At 36.6% G+C, this 7,314-nt stretch overlaps 1 non-coding gene across 1 annotated transcript; it reads left to right on the forward strand.

The window, feature by feature from the left end:
* The first annotated feature begins 4,570 nt into the window (after positions 1–4,570).
* On the forward strand, positions 4,571–4,673 carry LOC143643011 (U6 spliceosomal RNA). Its single transcript, XR_013156066.1, has one exon. It is a non-coding gene; the product is annotated as a U6 spliceosomal RNA (small nuclear RNA).
* The last annotated feature ends 2,641 nt before the right edge of the window (positions 4,674–7,314 follow it).

Below are 7,314 nucleotides of genomic sequence, written 5' to 3' on the forward strand. Positions count from 1 at the left end.
ATATCCTTTTCTCCACTGGGAATCCTAGCAAAACAGAGAAGTTGGTTCTATGACAGCAAGTTTGGAAGTATATCTCGCAAGACTTTGAGTTCTACCTTAATTGTCAAAAATCTAGCCATTATAACACCTTTTATATAATCTGAAAGGTAACAATCTTGATACTGGTTCATGACTGTGCAGGCCAATTCTCAGGCTACAGAAAGTCAGTCTTCAGCTGCATACCTGGAGTTTCCAGATTCCATAATCTCCTTCTCTTTTTCCTTTCTATTGATCTACCCTTTCTTCAAGGTGTAGATTTCATCCTGCTTCAGTACTTTCCAGTCAAAATTATTTCCCAAAAGTAATATGTTAAATCTTACACTGTTCAAAAGGGCCCAGCTATAAAACAGCAAATGTCTCATTGGTTATACTAAGTTGAGTGCCTCTTCCGAGCAAAATTTTAATGCTTGTGTAAAACTGAAAAAACAAGACAAAATTTCTTGTGCAACAATGAGGATGCAAAGCAGCAAAAGGCAAAAGAGAACCAGACTCTGCAACAGTTTGATTAGAGATAGTAGAAGGACAACTTCAGGAAGCTAATGGTTTCACTCTGAGACTACAGAATTCTGTGATTCCTTTCACTTCTACAGAAAGTACAGTTGTGTTTCTACTAAAGCCAGGACCCTCAGTTTAATCAGACATAATTTACCAAACACCAGTTGGTAGATATGGAATGAGTGATCCAGTCAAATTTTAAGGGATTTTTGTGTGATCCACAAGTCTAGATTATAAAGCAAGACTGATACAGAAAAGAGGAAAGAAGGAAAAAAATAAGAGAATTGAAGAAAAGGAAAGGGGAACATAAAATTAAAAACAGCCTCATTCAAAAGTGCAGTGCATTAACTTTGCTGTATTTCAAGGTGATTTCTATGTTACACATGATTTTGGTATACTCTTCAATACTATTCTTTTTTCTCTAAATTGTATTGCAATGATAACTTTTAAAGGAAGGAAATCTCTTTTTTTTTTCATTCTAGATAAAATAATTTAATGTAATGCCTCAAAAAGTGAGTCTAATCTCACATGACCTCTAAGATCTTCTTGATCTCAACTCTTCAAGAATGCTAGGAGCCTTGAAATGCTAAACATGTGACCCCAAATAGGCCATGACCAAGTCGATTGCAGATTTCCACTGTCATCGGGCTTGCAGAGTAGATGGATACCGGCTTCATAGAGTGGTTTATAATTTATCTGGTTGTCTTTCTACGCTTAATCTTGTCTCTGGGAATGACAGTTTGACATAATCACTAGCTTCAAATAAGTAATTCCATTCACTATCAGTTTTTCATTTTATTTCCTCATTCCTTTATGGATGCAGTAAAATGCTGTTTAATCTGCCAAGCCCAGGCAAGCCCAGGATTGTCAGTATTAATTTCACACTACTGCATCTTCATGTTTAGTCCTATATAGTAATTAAAGAAAATCATTATAAAGTTGAAATTAAGCTGGAAGTATAATCCTTGGTTTTCTTTTGCATGAGCCAATAGATGATTCATAGCAATCCTTATTTTCTTCACATCGCCAAGATGCCTAAACTATGTAGTCACATACATTTTTGTTAATGCTTTTTTATTTTATAATGTGAAACCTCCCCCACTGAAAAAAAAATTATCCTATAGACAGATGGGAGTAATTCTTTTAGATTTTCTAAGAAGGCTTACATTTTCTAAGAGCAATGGTTTTCAAAATGTGGCCCCCAAGGGAGCAGCATCAAAATGACATGGGATTTTGTTAAAATGCAAGTTCTACCAAATCAGAAACTCTAGGGGTGAGGCCCAGCAATTTGAGTTTTAACAAGCCTTCTAAGTGATTCTGATGCATGCATGCTGACTTAGAGAACCAGTATTTTAGGGGTTTTAAAAAGCATTTCACACCCTTACAACAGGCTGCAGGGTGGCATCATTTTCTCAGTGAGGAAATGGAGGTTCCGAATAGTTGACACTTGCTTAATTTCAATAACTGACAAGTTGGAGAGCCAGAATTCAAACTGAAATTTCACATTATTCTTTCTACCACCTTAAAGCATTCCAAAAATATTCCAAGCAAATATGAGGATGCCCAATGTATGAATTAGATAACACATACACACACATACACAATGTCACCTACTCTCATGGTGGATATTCAACCATCTGTTGATGAATTCTTTAAATCACCATACCCAGGGTCCTATTTAGAATATGTGCAGACAGGTAGTTTTGAATGTCATGCTAAATAATTTAATCTTTACCTATAAAGGAGTGGATTCTGCCCTTTTGGCCCATGGATTCTTTGTTAGGGAGGAAGGGGTAGAATTTTGCAAGACGTCCACCAAAGTAGAAGCACAGCAAGCAGAAACTTTAGACAGGACAAATAAGATCTTATTCAAATATGTAATATGATTCTTCATATGCAGAGTGGTAAATTAAATTTGTATTTACCTGAGTGCACTACTACATTCAGAGTAGTTTGATGCCATCATGGGTTTCCTCATGTAACTGAAATTAAAGGTCAACTACAAGCACATAGCCTTCTGCAGAAGGTTTTGAGGCTAAAACGAAGTTCATACTTAGAGTTTGATAATTAAATCTATTTTCTTGTTTCCTTATATTCTATTCACCACCATTCCCTGCTCCGATCCAAAACCATCACTTAATTTGCCTTGACTATTGAAATAACTTGCATAACCACATAATTTATCATCCAAATGGGATGCATTGGGAAGTGAGATGGTATTATTAATAACTATACTGGGTAACTACCATAAACCAGGGCAGCCCTGAATAAACAGGGATGGATGGCATTCCATGGCTGTCTGGTCTCCCTGTCTTTTCTTACCCAGCATACATAGTTTGCCTGGTTAATTCATAACCTTATTCATATCACTCTCTGGCTCATAGCTCTTCTCATTCCCTGGCATAATAAAATCAAGTTCTTTACTCTTGACATTTAAGATCCTTCATAATCAAACTAAACCTACCTTTTCAGGATTTTTATTTAAATCATTTCCTCCGATCAGGACCAGCTACATAATTTCAAAGGCCATTATAAATTGAAAATGCAAGGTTCTTAATACAAAAACTGTTTCAGAATTTCAAGATGGCAATGACAGCATTCAACCAAGCACAGGGCCCTTCCAAGCACAGCAGTTGGGTCCTTGCATATTTAGTGCTCTCTCCGGTTTTGCTCAAGCACTATCTGGAATGCCTTTTCCTTAATTTCTGTACTTTCAAATTTAACTTTTGCTCTAAGATTTAGCTTAGAAGCTGTTTCCTACCTACATTCATCTTGAATCTGCCAGTCTAAAATAATTTCTTCATCTTTAAAACCCCCAATCCTATTTTGCTTGCATACTTTCCTTAGAACAAGTTTTGTGTTCTCATATTACCTTAACCATTCTCACCTGGTTTCCAGTTCCCCTTAGTTACATAAACATAATAAGAATTCAAAGTTTTCTGAATGAATGCACTGGTAAATTTGTAAAATTCACTTCCTTTCCAAATACTTAGAATATATTTGTTCTTATAAATCCCACTGTAATGATACTTTTTTTTCCAGCATTGCCTAAGTATATTGGTTTGTCCATACTCCAGGGAAAGTCTTCAACTCCTTGTATACTACCTAAAATTTCTATTGTTTTTATGGGAAGGAAAATGCTATTTGCTGTGCAAATATCAATTGCCAATAAGGGAAACAGGTCACAAAATTTATCCAAATTGTTGCTTATCAAACCCATGTAATTAATATATTCATGTTACAGATGAAGAAACTAAGACTCAAAGGGTAAAGTTACTTGGTCAAATTCAGCCAGCTATTGATAGAGTCAGAATTCGAAATAATATCTGCCCATCTCCTGAGTGCATCCAACATACAGCATTGCTTTCCCAAGAGCAGCTCATTAAATGATGGGTGGTGACCATCTGTCAATTTAACACTTAGCTTATGAAAAGATAACAGCAAACTGTGAAAGCCAATAACTGGACATTTCCAAAGGAGCATCCATCTGGCTGAATCTTCCCCTTATGGTTCAGGAAGGGAAATGAGGCATCCTCAGGATATGGTGAGTTCTGAGACTATGCTAGTAGATCTGGTGACCTGGCAGAGATTCTAAAGGCACCGTGCTTAGAACTCTTCTCTTTTTTGAATATAACTGAATGAATTGGAATTTTATGCTTGATCTTAGTAATGTTCTACAGCCTTGAAATGTTTGAATAAATGGAGACATTATTAAACTCCTGAATTTCCACAGCTGACTCTGATGAGAAACATTCTTTTGCTGATGTCTCCAGATGGAAATAAACAATCAAGACCCCGTTATGGTCCACAGAGCTTTATCCCACCCAAGGTCGGCTTTCCTCAGGAAGGGCTGTTTCTTTGTAGAAATCTCTAATCCTGACTACAACTTATCCTTAATTGTTGTGTTTTTACTGGTGTTAAGTATCTTGTCTAGAATTCACAGATCAGATTTGCCTAATAACTATACAGCCTGAAGCAGACTCACTATTGCTTTTGACAATTAAGAAAGAGCTAATGGTACTCGCTTCAGCAGCACATATACTGTTAAAATATATATATATATAGGAATGATACAGAGAAGATTAGCATGGCCCTTGAGCAAGGATGACACACAAATTCGTGAAGCATTCCTTAAAAAAAAAAAGAAAAAGAAAAGAAAGAGCTGATGCTCAGGAGTAGAAATGGAGAAATAATTTTCATAGTTATAAGCAAACTGCTTTAGGGCAATTACTCGGGGTGGAAGTGAGGGCCTGAGCTCCCAAGGAAAATGAAAACAGGTCAGAACCATCAGAAGAAGAGTCGTACTTAACTCTCTGATGAGAAACCTCTGTCTCTAAAACAAGGAGGTATTTGTGAGCCGCAGTGTCCCTGAGAAGAATGGGGCTATTAACTCAGGTTGCAGAGTCCCACTCCCAAATCTTTTTCCTCAGATTCCACATTATCACGTAGCTTATTACTTCATTTCTAAGGCAAGTTGCAGAGACAACAGAATAATCAGTGAGAGACTATTTCTCTTCTAACTCTGACACTGATCCATTTTTTAAGATGCAACACTAAAGTCAAATTTCTCAATTCCCAAAGAAGAGGATGCAAAGTGACAACAGTAGAAAAGATCATGGGTTTTGGATCCAGGTCAAACTCTGGTTTTTTGATCTACTTTCTGGAGATCTTGGACATGGAATTCAGCTTCCCTGAGCCTCAGATTTCTCTGATGATGATCATCACCCAGTCAGATTTGTATGTGATAGAGTTTGGCTCATAAATGCTCCCTTTCCTTCTCTGCCTCACTGCCATAAAGTACCATCATTATCACACATCTCTGGGTTGAGTTGACTTTACACTAGGGTTTTGAGCTCCTTTTCTATGGCAGAAACTGTTTTACACATCTCTTTAGGCCATGTGCCTTCCCTAAGGTACTGTTCAGTGCATGCTTTTGCAAAGAATTCACTGAAATTAATTATTATTATGGAAAAAGAGTGAACTTTGTTTCAAAAGGCAAAGCAAATGATCATTAATAACCTACTACTAGTCCTTATTCTTTGTAAATTTTCTTGTATTTAGCACTTTCTTGAGACATCTTGGAAATATTTTTCATATCTTGCTACCTTAGTATCCTAAGAGTAAAGAAAATAAAAGTGTCGTCTTCTCTGATGACTTATTGCTAAACCAGAGGTTCTCCACCTGAGAATCACAATAGTCTAATACCAGAGTTGTGTCAAAAGTAGGGCCATGGAGCCAAGTGGTTGACCACCCAGGCTAAGGGGTCAAATCTCAACTTCCTCTCTTACTGATATCTTCCTTTGAGCAAATGACCTTGGCTCTGGGTGCCTTCATTTCCTCAGGTGCAAAATGAAGGTAATAACTTCTTTCTTATAACATTATTTTAATGATTAAATGAGATAATATCTCTAAATCATGCAGCTCAGTTAATATAACTATTATGATTAATTTGTACTCATAATAGTTGTAAAGAACCCAGATTACAGATGATTATGTATGCATGTTTGCACGTGCATGAAACTGATCCAGTATGCCTAGGTAATCCTTATGACAGCAGGACTTCTTACATTTCTGTTATGTTTAAAATAGCTACTTCATTAAGCATTCATTTTGTCAGATTCAGATTTTTTTCAAAGAGGGTCACTTTCCTCTATTCAATGAACTCTTTTAGGACAGGAGTTTTCTCTTCTTAACCAAAATAGCTAGTTGAGTAGATTGTCTAGCACTAAGTCCTTTTTGTGATAGGCCCTCACTAAATCTATCTACTTTTTGAATGAATAAATACATACAAATTTAATTTTAGAAAAAAAAAATCACAAATATTTCACCAAAAAAAAAATGGCAGAACTTGCTTAACACTTTTCCAAGCACTTCAAATTCAGAATACTTTTAACTGCAATATTTATTTAAACAATGCCTTCTGGGGGTTGCAATTGATGCGAGAATTTTTATTTCATCAAACTTCAAAGGCCAGAGCATAATAAGGGGCCTGAGAGTTCTTTTTTTTATGACTTCTTCTTTTATAAAATAGGAAACTAAAGCCCAATTGTCCCGCAGGATTGACTCACTGAGGACTCAAGGCACCGTCCTCTCGCTTCTGTACCAGGCTGTATTTAATCCACATCTCTGGCTTCAAGGCAGCGGAGACAACAGTTGAAATAATAGCTTTAAGTTGGCCTCAGAGTATTTCTTTCTAGGAGGAGAGAAATGCATTAGCATTCAGTACACTATGCTCTCCTGAAGTCTTCTCTCCTCTTCCGTCCTTTCAAAAGTACACACACATGCACATGCACACACACACTTTTACACTCTCAGCCAAGGACGGCTTGCAAAGCCAAGTCCATTTGACCACCAGGGGGCCGTCATGAGTGTGGACAAGCTGAGAACAAAGTCCTGCCTAAGATTTCCCCCTCGTTTCCTTAAGGAAACAAGGGTGTAGGCTATTAGAATATGAGAAATATTACCTTTCACAAACTGGAATCTTTGTTTGAATGACAGGACAATCGCTGTTCAAACTCACTCTGTTGACAAAATGCATTGTACCCTAAGAGTCTAGATTCAATAGATTTTCATCCACTAACAGAATTCAAATGGTCTTCTTCCTTCCCAATGACTGCATATTTTACTATTTTAAGGAATTATTAATCTTTAGATCTTGTAAATGGTATTGTGGATAGTGTTCGAAAACTCCTTAGTCTTTTGAAAAATATTTTAACTTTTTATGGATAAAATGAGATAATGTCCATGATTTGCTGTGAATTATTTCAAGAAAGTAGCAGA

The sequence above is a fragment of the Tamandua tetradactyla genome, chromosome 7, assembly GCF_023851605.1.
Source record: "Tamandua tetradactyla isolate mTamTet1 chromosome 7, mTamTet1.pri, whole genome shotgun sequence".
NCBI lineage: Eukaryota > Metazoa > Chordata > Mammalia > Pilosa > Myrmecophagidae > Tamandua > Tamandua tetradactyla.